Consider the following 13191-nt stretch of genomic DNA (forward strand, 5'->3'; position numbering starts at 1 on the left):
GCAGGCTCAGCATTTATTCCAAACTACACCTACCAACATTGCATCCATAGCTGGTCTAGGCCTCTAGCCACAGCCAGCGATTGCCTGCCTGGCTTCCAGTGCTAACCATTACAACATCCCCCTCTAGCCATTCCTTCACGTCTGCCTTCAGCCCAGTAACCATAGCCAGCGACTGCCTACTTGGCTTCCAGTGCTAAACCATTACAACTTCCCCCTCTAGCCATTTCAATTACGGCTGCCTTCAGCCCAGGCAGCAGCCATAGCCAGCGACTGCCTACCCGGTTTCCAGTGCTATTCCACTACAACATCCCCTCCTAGCCATTACTATCACGGCTGCCTTTAAGCCTAGCAGCCATAGCCTGCGACTGCCTACCTGGCTTCCAGTGCTAAACCATTACAACATCCCCTCCCACCCACAGCTGCCTTCAGTCCAGCAGCGATATAGCCAGTGACAGCCTACTTGGCTTCCAGTGCTAACCACGTTCACAACTGTTCCCTTGTTTGTTTTGTCATGCAATTTCCAGGTACGAAGTTCCACAGCTCATGTCGCATGCCCACCCATACCCACCACCTCCAGGCTCCCTCAAAGCAGCCCATGATGAATACCTCCTCCTCCCTCCGACCGGCACAGCGTGCCTCCTCCAACCGGCACAGCGTGCCTCCTCCAACCGGCACAGCGTGCCTCCTCCTCCCTCCGACCAGTCCTCCCTCCGACCAGCACAGCGTGCCTCCTCCTCCCTCTGACCGGCACAGCGTGCCTCCTCCTCCAACCGGCACAGCGTGCCTCCTCCAACCGGCTCAGCGTGCCTCCTCCTCCCTCCGACCAGTCCTCCCTCTGACCAGCACAGCGTGCCTCCTCCTCCCTCTGACCAGTCCTCCCTCCGACCAGCACAGCATGCCTCCTCCTCCCTCCGACCAGTCCTCCCTCCGACCAGCACAGCGTGCCTCCTCCTCCCTCTGACCGGCACAGCGTGCCTCCTCCTCCCTCTGATCGGCACAGCGTGCCTCCTCCAACTGGCTCAGCGTGCCTCCTCCTCCCTCCGACCAGTCCTCCCTCCGACCAGCACAGCGTGCCTCCTCCTCCCTCTGACCGGCACAGCGTGCCTCCTCCAACCGGCACAGCGTGCCTCCTCCTCCCTCCGACCAGTCCTCCCTCCGACCAGCACAGCGTGCCTCCTCCTCCCTCTGACCGGCACAGCGTGCCTCCTCCAACCGGCACAGCGTGCCTCCTCCAACCGGCACAGCGGACACGTTGGCCTACACCAAGTTAAAATCCAGCTGGTCCCGTTCAGCCATTACCCCCCTCCCCCCCTCCCTCCATCCATCCATCATTCACTTCCCCTCCTCCCTCCCTCCCTTCTCCTCCCTCCCTCCCCCTCTCCCGCCCTCCTATGCCTCCTTCCTTCCCTCCCTCCCTTCCTCCTTATGTGCCTCCTTCCCTCGCTCCTTCCTTCCTTCTGTGCCTCCTTCCCTCCCTCCCTCCCTCCTCCCTTCCTCCTTCCATGCCTCCCTCCCTTCCTCCTTCCATGCCTCCTTCCCTCCCTCCCTTCCTCCTTCTCAAATCTCAATAAATGCAACTCAACGTCCGTCCCCGCTAACCGCCTCCATTTCTAACCTCCATTCCCCCCGTTAACCCACGCCGGTTAATTCCATTATTCATTCCATTATTCTTCTCTATTCTCCACTTCAGCCTCCACCATACCAAATGCATTTCTATGTCACAGATGTTTCCATGTCACAAATGTTCAATAAATGCAACTCAACAGGTTCTCTGTACCTGGTCCGTCTCCCACCATCCCCATTCCCCCCGTTAACCCACGCCGGTTAATTCCATTACTCATTCCATTATTCATTCCAGGTCCAGTTTTCATTCCAGGTCCAGTATCCATTCCAGGTCCAGTATCCATTCCAGGTCCAGTATTCATTCCAGGTCCAGTATCCATTCCAGGTCCAGTATCCATTCCAGGTCCAGTATTCATTCCAGGTCCAGTATCCATTCCAGGTCCAGTATCCATTCCAGGTCCAGTATCCATTCCAGGTCCAGTATTCATCCCAGTTCCAGTATTCATTCCAGGTCCAGTATCCAGTCCAGTTTCCATTCCAGGTCCAGTTTCCATTCCAGGTCCAGTATCCATTCCAGGTCCAGTATCCATCCCAGGTCCAGTATTCATTCCAGTATTCATTTCAGGTCCAGCATCCATTCCAGTATTCATTCCATTATTCATTCCATTATTCTTCTCTATTCCCCACTTCAGCCTCCACCATACCAAATGCATTTCCATGTCACAATGTTTCCATGTCACAAACGTCTTCGTTTCGTTGTTGTCCGTTTTGCATCTGTTCACGTTTCCCTCGTCTGTTTTGTCATACAATTTCCAGGTACGAAGTCTATTTAAAGGTTAAAGCAGGCACAAAACCCATGCTTCAGCCTACTCCATTTTGGTCTGATCTAGTGCATCCTATTAATTTACTCTTAAAGACTAAATCAAACTACTGCTACGATTACCTTAACCCATTCCTCCTGTCCACCCGTGCCATCTGAGATCCACCAGATCTTGTCGCGGCTTCTTTTGGCCCCCGTACCGTCCAGCCGCTCCTTCCTCATACACCCGTACAACCAATTGTTACCCCTATCTACACCCCATATCGTTCACACCGATCGAACTAAACTAACCTTCCTTTACTCTCCCGGGTTGTTCCCAGGAAAAGACCCCAAGGGCGCTTGCCTCTAACTAATGTATGGATCAATATTCCATCTGACTTAACTTAACAACTAATTCACACCAACGATGCTATCCCTCTGAATTTCTAGCATGGCCCAACTACCTGTCCACTTCTCTCCCTGTCCTGACTCTCCACAGATGTTCTCTCCATACCTCCCACCATCCCATAATCGAGTGCCTCGATCCTCTACCTGCGAAGTCCGTCTACATCCGTTCCAGTGGTCCAACCCTGCCCATGCCATGTGTTCGTGACAAACAAGCACCACTTTTTGGGGCCTTAAAGTGTAAATCGGCGCCACTCCAGATCCATGGACCTCGGCGCCACTCCAGATCCAAGGACCCCAAAGCCAAACACCCAGGGTTCCCCTGGAACCGCTAACTGCCACCTGCTAGCACCCAGATCAACAAGCACACACACCTCTTCGACACCACTCCATCCTTCCATTCACCCTCATCCTCGCAGTCATTTCCTTAAACTCTGCGTCCCCTAGCTAACATCGCACACCATTTCATCCCCCTGTTCACATCGCAATCATTCCACCTCTCGTTAACATCACACACCACTTCATCCCCTCATCCCACTCGCCAGACAACCCTCCGACTTTGCATCCCATCCCTAATACCGTAGACCATCTCATCCTTCCCTTCATCCCCCCCACTCCTTCTGCTCTAAGCCAACAACCGTTCACCCCCCATCGCTCCCCACTCAACCCACATACTTCACACCTTTAACCTCTCATCCCTTACTCCATCCCTCAATCAGTCTCCATTCATACACACTGTATCCATTCAATAAATGCAACCCAACCGATATTGTTTGATGGTGTGGTCTTTGCTAGTGAAATGCCGTTGGGACAACAAAAGTTCAGGAGCACAGACCACACCGGAGAACTATCTCCTCCCTTCTCTAACGCCTCCAATCTAACCTACCTTTCTCCTCCCTACCTCACCTGCCTCAGATCTCACTGATAACAACTCCTCCCTTATCTCCTCCTACCAAGCAATCAAGGGTTGTATTTATACACGACCACCTCCAACTGCTATCCTCTGATCCGTTTCTCGCATCCCTCCACCACCCCAATCTCCACACTTTTCTCATGCGCTCCACTAACATTTCCTTATCCTTTCCTTCAGGTTCCAGATGGGGCCTTAAAGCGTAAATCGGCGCCACTCCAGATCCATGGACCTCGGCGCCACTCCAGATCCAAGGACCCCAAAGCCAAACACCCAGGGTTCCCCTGGAACCGCTAACTGCCACCTGCTAGCACCCAGATCAACAAGCACACACACCTCTTCGGCACCACTCCATCCTTCCATTCACCCTCATCCTCGCAGTCATTTCCTTAAACTCTGCGTCCCCTAGCTAACATCGCACACCATTTCATCCCCCTGTTCACATCGCAATCATTCCACCTCTCGTTAACATCACACACCACTTCATCCCCTCATCCCACTCGCCAGACAACCCTCCGACTTTGCATCCCATCCCTAATACCGTAGACCATCTCATCCTTCCCTTCATCCCCCCCACTCCTTCTGCTCTAAGCCAACAACCGTTCACCCCCCATCGCTCCCCACTCAACCCACATACTTCACACCTTTAACCTCTCATCCCTTACTCCATCCCTCAATCAGTCTCCATTCATACACACTGTATCCATTCAATAAATGCAACCCAGCCGATATTGTTTGATGGTGTGGTCTTTGCTAGGGAAAGAACTGTACGTATTTGGTGGCTGGAATGGGAAACAGTGCTTCAATGATCTGTGGAAATTCAGTCCAGAGACCTTTTCCTGGAAGCAGGTTGAGCCCAAGGGGAAAGACCCCTGTAGGATGCGTGGGATGCGCTGTTGCATGGTGGGAGATCGTATCATCATCTTTGGAGGATACAATTGCAAACCATACAGTACATTCACTGATGACCTGTACATGTTAGATTTAAGTCCTAGCCTGAAGACATTATGCAAGCTATCAGTTGTTCATTATGGTCTGGATGAGTCTGAACTCCCACATGACATCAGGTGGGAACTGGCAACCATGACTACCAACAGCAACAAAACAAAATGACAATGAATAAATAAATAAATAAATAAATAAATAAACAAAAACATGGTCTAAGCATAGAAACACATATTGTCGTTGTCGGGCGGAAACCTCGTATCTCCAAGTTTCAAATGTGTACTTTCTTTCGCAAAGTAAAGCCCTGCTTCATCATACAAGGCCGTCGCACAAAAGTAGTGAAAACAGCAGATCTACAAGCACGCGAGGCGTTGTGTGTGCTTGAAGATGTCGTTCCGGTCGGCTGTTTTCACTAGTTTAAATCATTTTAAAATGATAAATGCAAAGCAAACGGTTTTGGACATACAAGGTTTTCACCCGACAACGACGATATAGGTGTCAATCTGTCATAGGTGAATAGGTGACAGATTTATCTTTTTTTCCCCAGGTGACGGGTGTTTTTTCTTTCCATGTGACAGTTCCCCCCGATTCTATAAGTGTCTTCCAAATCCTTCTAATGTTTTTTGAAAAACCTATATTTCCTATATGTCAGTGGTAGGGCATTAACCAAAAAGTCGACAAGTCGACTCAGTCGACTTCAATTACAAGTCGACTCCCACCAGGGAAAAAACTAAAAAGGTATTTTTTCATCATTATTTTGCTCCATGTGTACGTGTGTAGTGTGTACAGCATTCAAACCGTATAGGATTGCTTATCGTCAAGGAAAGAAAGATTCTCTCATTTTCCAACTGTGTTTTTTCAATGGAATTGAGCACAGGGTTTTGGATTTTGTCCCGAGTCAACTTGCAAAAGTCGTTAATGCCCTAGTCAGTGGTGCACTGACCTGTCCAAACACCTCCCCCAAAATGACCTGTATTTGGCCACAGATCCCCATCTCAAAATATGTTGTTCCAGGGACCTCCCAGAAGCAAATATTTTAGTCACAATTGTTCGCTTATAAAAAAGGCTTATTCAAAGATTTGCCAAAAGAATCTTGGTTTTTCAAGAATAGCAGATGCCATGCAGAGAGCCAGAGAACTTGTATATCTGCTATTTTTTTCAATAGTTAAAGTATAAAATAATTCCAGGCATAAATGGGTTAAGGGTGCGTTCATGTGTGTGTTGATTTCGTTGACTAAAACTATGACGCAGCTGTGTTTTTTTCACTGGCGAAAACAACATAAAAACTAAGCTGTGATGACTAAACTAAGACTAAATGTATTGACAATTTCGTCAACAAAATAAAAACTAGACTAAAATGTTAGGGAGGGACTAGTGGAGAAGAGAGTCATTTGGTTCCTCTCAGGTGTTGCGTGCTGAAAATAGCAGATCTACAAGCTCACATCGCGCCGCAGCGCGACGCTTTGTGAGCTTGTAGATCTGCTATTTTCTGCACGCAACCGAGTGTAAAATCAGTCATTACGATGCCATCAAGGCCTGCCAAAATACATTTCAGACTAAATCAACGGTAGATTTGGTCACCTAAAAACGTATGATTTTTAGTCGACTAAAATCAGACTAAAACTCAAACTTCTCAGGTGACTAAATTATGACTAAAACTAAATGACATTTTATTCAAAAGACTATGACTAAAACTAAATCAAAATGTGCTGTCAGAAACAACATTGGTTGGTGTGTGTGTCGTCCAGGTGATTGACAGCAGGATGGTGTCGGTGTTCGACGCCAGGGAGCTGGAGCTGGTGATCGCCGGCACCGCCGAGATCGACCTGACGGACTGGAGGAACAACATCGAGTACCGAGGAGGTATACTCCCTCTGTCTGTCTGTCTGTCTGTCTGTCTGTCTGTCTGTCTGTCTGTCTGTCTGTCTGTCTCTGTCTGTCTGTCTGTCTGTCTGTCTGTCTGTCTGTCTGTCTGTCTGTCTGTCTCTGTCTGTCTGTCTGGCGGCCCCAACGGGAGCAGAATTGGAGCGGAGAGCGCGTCGGCACGTAAATAATGCATAGAGGAACTATGAATGTCGACATAACTACCGTATGTACTGTCTCACCCAAAAACGTACACAAAATCAACCATACGTAACTATAAATGGCCCTTTAGATGCAATATCATTTTCACATGGGGGTCCACTGCCAAATATATAACTTTGGTTTGAGCACCACTCATATACGGTAGCAACATACGTTTTTCAGAAAACTGTTTCGGATTTAGAAGACATAATCTGCCTCAGGTGTTAAGTCACTTACACACTGCATAATATTCACATTGTTTGTGGGTGTAAGCATGACAGTCTAGCCACTTAAACCCTCTTCCTTAGTTGAATGGGATCCACCAGGGCTCTGTACTAGTCTGGATGGATCCAAATTCCAAATACTACATAATTACATCATCACGCAATGACATCACAACATTGTCATCACAACCAATGCACTTGTCTTTAAAAGCAAACGTCCAATAAACCAAATGTCATTCAACAACTGTTCCAACTAATTAAATTGTTGTTTAACAGCTTATCCAGTAAATTAGTTGCACTGAGTCACAGCGGTGCTGGAGTGTGAAATGATTCACTGGACAATACATCTGAAAGGAGGACCTAAAGAGTACTGCCATGCTGCTGTGGTAGTCGGACACAAGCTGTACTCAATTGGAGGATACAACAACTACCTGAACAACAGTGATCAGATTGAAGTCTACATCTTCAACACATTGTCTTTGCGTTGGAGGAAGTTGCCCCCAGTGACAAATGGAAGAGGACAAAGTCCCATTGAGGTTCCAATCGGGCGTTATGGCCACACAGTTGTGCTGGTAGAAGAAGTTGTCTTCATCTGGGGAGGACATTCTTACTGCAATGTGCTTTATGCCTTTGATGTTGACACCCACAGCTGGTTCAAACCCAATATTGCTGGGACTATTCCAGAAGCAAGGAGCTTCCACTCAGCCTGTGTCCTGGAGAAGGTCATTTATGTGTATGGAGGAGTCACCCAGCTGTCTGGATATACTAATGACATGTACAAGTTGGACACCAGCATAATGGTCTGGTCTTTAATTAACACCAGAGGAACCCCACCACCTGCTTCCCGCAGTCACTCTGCCACCATCATTGGAACAAAGATGTTTGTATTTGGGGGCTTGGGGAGACAGGGGGACTTCAACAACAATACTGTGTTTGACACAGAGACCAACTGCTGGCTGAAGACAGTTTTTGCACAGCTTCTCCCAGAAGAACGTTCAAGTCATTCAGCCTTTGCCTACAATGGAGAGCTGTACATATTTGGTGGCTGGAATTTGTACCAAAACTTCAATGATCTGTGGAAATTCAGTCCAGAGACCTTTTCTTGGAAGCAGGTTGAGCCCAAGTGGAAAGGCCCCTGTGGGATGCATGGGATGTGCTGTTGCGTGGTGGGAGGTCGTATCATCATCTTTGGAGGATCCACATACAATACATTCACTGATGACCTGTACATGTTAGATTTAAGTCCTAGCCTGAAGACGTTATGCAAGATATCAGTTGTTCATTATGGTCTGGATGAGTCTGAACTCCCACATGACCTCAGGTGGGAACTGGCTACCAACAGCAACAGAACAAACACAACTATCAATATAATATAGTGCCCAAATCAAAGGGACCATAACAGTCAAATGCTAGTTAGTGCAACAAGTATCTCACCATCATGTCAAACACAAGCAGAAATACTCAAAAACTACTAACACAACCTAATAGTGCAGTGTCCAAAGGTCAGTGCGATAAAAACAACTAGTAAAAGAAAAAGAAAAAACAAGAAAGGCTGACGCAGCAAGATTACTGGAAGCGACAATGGAAGGCTCGTCTGAGGACGACCTAGAGAGAGAATGCCGGCAGAGCTACTAGTGGACTCGATGGACACAGACTGAAAGACCGTGACCAGACGCAGCCACCGCAACGAGCCACTGGATGTTTTATGTTTACGCTCGCAGAATTTCCTTGCCTTCCGCGAGTGCTGGAAGTTTATTATTGTTAAATTCAGTGTTTGAGTGACAGACCTTTATGGGGCATGTGGGAAATACGGAACAAACTGTGTTCCGTATTGGTTCAATACGGAACGCAACATTTCATTCTCAAATACGGGACGAATCCGTATTTTACGGAACGGGTGGCACAGACACAAAACATGATCTCAGCCATGCCTATTGGCCTGGTGGAGACAATAGTAATGTAATGTAATAATGGTCCATATTGTGGAGAAAAGTCACAGAGTGTCATATTTATTGTGACCGTAGGTCGCATATAACTATGAAAATCCGCAGCTCATGTTCGTCAGTCAGTCACGTCTCATATCATGCTCCATATATGGCCAAAAGTTAATTCATTCGCAAGTGTGACTCACGTCACGGCAACCACACTTTCAAATGAATTCTGTCCTTGTCCCTTTTAAGCCCATATATCCCTGAAGTCATCAATATTAAGCCCATATCTGGGAATGCTCATATATGGACATATTGTGTCAGTCTCTGTTGTTTCAGCGCGCCCTCGCCCTTAAAGGGATATTTCACTTTCAAAAAAGACTTTTGGTAATTTTATCTTCTGATCAGGCTTTTATGAACACCCTGAACATGTTTTAATTTGGTTGATTCAATATTTAGATATTTGATGTAAATGTTACCAGGCCCTCAAGGCCCAGGGCCTCTCCCCACACACATCCATTGTAACTTCAAACTTCATTTTAACCATGATAGATTAATTAAAAACACCCGTATTTTTTCTGGTGATTCATACTACCCTCCTAATATGTGAGCAGGCTGTGTTTTATCCATAACTTTTTTTTTTTTTTTTTTTATAATTATGTTTTGTATTTTCTTTTTTCCATTTTCCCAAATAATGGGTGAAAAGGGTTATTGAGAAAACACGGCCTGCTCACGTATTAGGAGGGCATTATGAGACCCCAGAAAAAAATAATGTGTGTTTTTAATGAATCTATCATGGTTAAAATGGAGTTTGAAGTTACAATGGGTGTGTGAGGGGAGAAAAGCCCATAAGGTGTTTCCCTGTTGAAAGTGGAATATCCCTTTAAGTCATCTTACTGGTCACCTCTGTTGACAAAGGGCCAAGACAGAATGTCTGTCCCCGAGGGGAGGAAGGTCACCTATCTATCTCTCTGTCTGTCTGCAGGATTACGCAACAACTACCAGACCAAACTACACAAAAGTGTCGCATTGGCCCACTTAGATGCAATATCATTTTCAGATGGGGTCCACTGCCAAATTTATAATTTTGGTTTGAGCACCACTCATATACGGTAGCAACATACGTTTTTTCAGAAAACTATTAGGATTTAGAAGACATAATCTGCCTCAGGTGTTAAGTAACTTCAACGCTGCATAATATTCACATTGTGTGTTGGTGTAATTATGACAGTCGAACCACTTAAACCCTCTTCTTCCTTAGTTGAATGGGATCCACCAGGGCTCTGTACTAGTCTGGATGGATCCAAATTCCAAATACTACATAATTACATCATCACACAATGACATCACAACATTGTCATCACAACCAATGCACTTGTCTTTAAAAGCAAACGTCCAATAAACCAAATGTCATTCAACAACTATTCCAACTAATTAGATTGTTGTTTAACAGCTTATCCGGTAAATTAAATCCACTGATTGACAGCGTTGCTGGAGTGTGAAATGATTCACTGGACGATACATCTGAAAGGAGGACCTGAAGAGTTCTACCATGCTGCTGTGGTAGTCGGACACAAGCTGTACTCATTTGGAGGATACAACAACTACAACAAGGACCAGATTGAAGTCCACATCTTCAACACATTGTCTTTGCGTTGGAGGAAGTTGCCCCCAGTGACAAATGGAAGAGGACAAAGTCCAATGGAGGTTCCAACCGGGCGCTATGGCCACACAGCTGTGCTGATAGAAGAAATAGTCTACATCTGGGGAGGGAAGCCTTACTGCAATGTGCTTCATGCCTTTGATGTTGACACCCACAGCTGGTTCAAACCCAATATTGCTGGGACTATTCCAGAAGCAAGGAGCTTCCACTCAGCCTGTCTCCTGGGGAAGGTCATTTATGTGTGTGGAGGACTCACCCAGCTGTCTGTATATACTAATGACATGTACAAGTTGGACACCACCATAATGGGCTGGTCTTTAATTAACACCAGAGGAACCCCACCACCTGCTTCAGCAGGTCACTCTGCCACCATCATTGGAACAAAGATGTTTGTATTCGGGGGTTGGGGGAGACAGGGGAACTTAAACAACAATACTGTGTTTGACACAGAGACCAACTGCTGGCTGAAGACACTTTCTGCACAGCGTCTCCCAGAAGAACGTTCACATCATTCAGCCTTTGCCTACAATGGAGAGCTGTACATATTTGGTGGCTGGAATGGGAAACAGTTCTTAAATGATCTGTGGAAATTCAGTCCAGAGACCTTTTCCTGGAATCAGGTTGACACCAAGGGGAAAGACCCCTGTAGGATGAATGGGATGTGCTGTTGCATGGTGGGAGGTCGTATCATCATCTTTGGAGGATCCACATACAATACACCCACTGATGACCTGTACATGTTAGATTTAAGTCCTAGCCTGAAGACGTTATGCAAGCTAGCAGTCACTCAGCACGGTCTGGAGCAGCCTGATCTCCCACATGACATCAGGTGGGAACTGGCAACCATGACTACCAACAGCAACAAAACAAAATGACAGCCCCCCCCCCCCCCCCCCCCCCCCCCACACACACACACACAGTGAGCCCACTACATTAAATGAACAAATAAATAAATAAACAAACAACAACATGGTCTAAGCATAGAAACACATATCGTCGTTGACGGGCGGAAACCTTGTATCTCCAAGTTTCAAATGTGTACTTTCTTTCGCAAAGTAAAGCCCTGCTTCATCTTACAAGGCCGTCGCACAAAAGTAGTGAAAACAGCAGATCTTCAACTACACAACGCCTCGCGTTGTGTGCTTGTAGATTGGCTGTTTTCACTAGTTTAAATCATTTTAAAATTATAAATGCAAAACAAACGGTTTTGGACATACAAGGTTTTCACCCGACAACGACGATATATAGGTGTCAATCTGTCATAGGTGAATAGGTGACCGATTATTTTTTTCCCCCTGTGATGGGTGTTTTTTCTTTTTTTCCACATGTGACAGTTTTTTCCCCCCCAGGTGACAGATGTTTTATCTTGTAGGTGACACATGTGTCCTTTCCTCCTACAGGTGACAGATGTTTTATCTTGTAGGTGACACATGTGTCCTTTCCTCCTATAGGTGACAGATGTTTTATCTTGTAGGTGACACATGTGTCCTTTCCTCCTACAGGTGACAGATGTTTTATCTTGTAGGTGACACATGTGTCCTTTCCTCCTATAGGTGACAGATGTTTTATCTCGTAGGTGACACATGTGTCCTTTCCTCCTATAGGTGACAGATGTTTTATCTTGTAGGTGACACATGTGTCCTTTCCTGGGAAAAAATTCCTGTGAAAATATGATTATTTTGGGGGTTGCGGCCTGAAAAGGTTGACTGAGAACCACTGCATTATGCAATATACATATAGGCTTACCACTCCCCTTTTAATTGCTCTCCTTTTTGGGTAGGTAGGTCATTATGCAATTTCAATTTACTTATGACCTACCTACCCAAATACATCTAGTAAAAGTCAGCAGCAAAGGCCCCCATAACCCACCTTAAAGGTCATCTTTGGCATGTTTATATATAGGCTATACAGTAAGACGCCCTAAGGGCGAAAAGTGCCCTGGCCCTAAAGGGTGAGCTCGCACAGGACGGAATTTGCACAGGACAATTCAATTCAATTCAATTCAATTCAATTCAATTCAATTCAATTTTATTAAAGTGTCAAATCATAAAAAGTTATCTCAAGACACTTTACAAAGGCTAAAGAGCCATGAGAGAGAGAGAGGAGAGAGGGAGAAACAAGGGAGAGACAAGGGCAAGACAAACAAGGGGCACACGCACACACATACACAGGTCCTGCATGCGTATGTACAAGAACGAACGAAGCAACGAACGAACGAACGCACACACACACACACAGGCGCTGCATGCGAATGCGTGTGTAGGGGGAGGGGAAGGGGAGGGGAAGGGGAGGTAAGGGTAGGGGGGGGAGGAGAGAGAGAACCCGAGCAGAACCTGTACCTGTGAGGTACCCCCTCGAGAGATCCCGAGCGGATACCTCACAGGTCTAAGGCCCCCACCCTGAGCAAGCAATTTGCGACAATGGTAACGAAAAACCCCCTCTTAAGGAGGAGGAAACGTCAGGCAGATCCTGACTCTGGGGTGAACAGCCGTGCTGCCTCGACCGAGTCGGGGGGACAGTAAGGAACAAAGAGAGAGCAAGAGATAGACACAGGGAGATCCAGGCAGGTCCACAGGCGTGCTTCATGGAGGCCTGGTCCGGAGTCACACTCTTGGTCTGCAGCTGAGTAGTCGAGTTTTAGTAGGAATCCCAGCAGCTGAGTTGTCGAGTTTTAGGTTTTTAGGTTGTCG

Source organism: Nannobrachium achirus, assembly GCF_963921795.1.
Source record: "Nannobrachium achirus genome assembly, chromosome: 5".
NCBI classification, from domain to species: Eukaryota; Metazoa; Chordata; class Actinopteri; order Myctophiformes; family Myctophidae; genus Nannobrachium; species Nannobrachium achirus.